The sequence below is a fragment of the Microtus ochrogaster genome, chromosome 18 (assembly GCF_000317375.1).
Source record: "Microtus ochrogaster isolate Prairie Vole_2 chromosome 18, MicOch1.0, whole genome shotgun sequence".
Taxonomy (NCBI): Eukaryota; Metazoa; Chordata; class Mammalia; order Rodentia; family Cricetidae; genus Microtus; species Microtus ochrogaster.
The window spans coordinates 25,721,918-25,722,213 of record NC_022020.1 but is presented as its reverse complement, the minus strand read 5'-3'; positions in this window follow the sequence as shown (position 1 = coordinate 25,722,213).

Genomic DNA, 296 nt, shown 5'->3' with positions numbered 1-296 from the left:
TCTGTCTGGAATGGGACAATCATGACGACTCACTGACTCAGCTTCTTTCTCCCAGCCTTCTGTTCTGTTTACTCCACCCACTTAAGGGTTGGCCTATCAAGGGGCCTAGGCAGTTTCTTTATTAATAAGAAATCACTCCCACATCATTTTCAGGGTCAAACAGAGAAATAATTTAGATAAACAGGTCATCTTCAACCTCTTCAGAAATTTACAGAATATAGCATTTAAGATGTTTTAATAACATAGGTTATTTTTTATGACAATGAGACATATCTGCTGCTGGCAGCACCAATCTA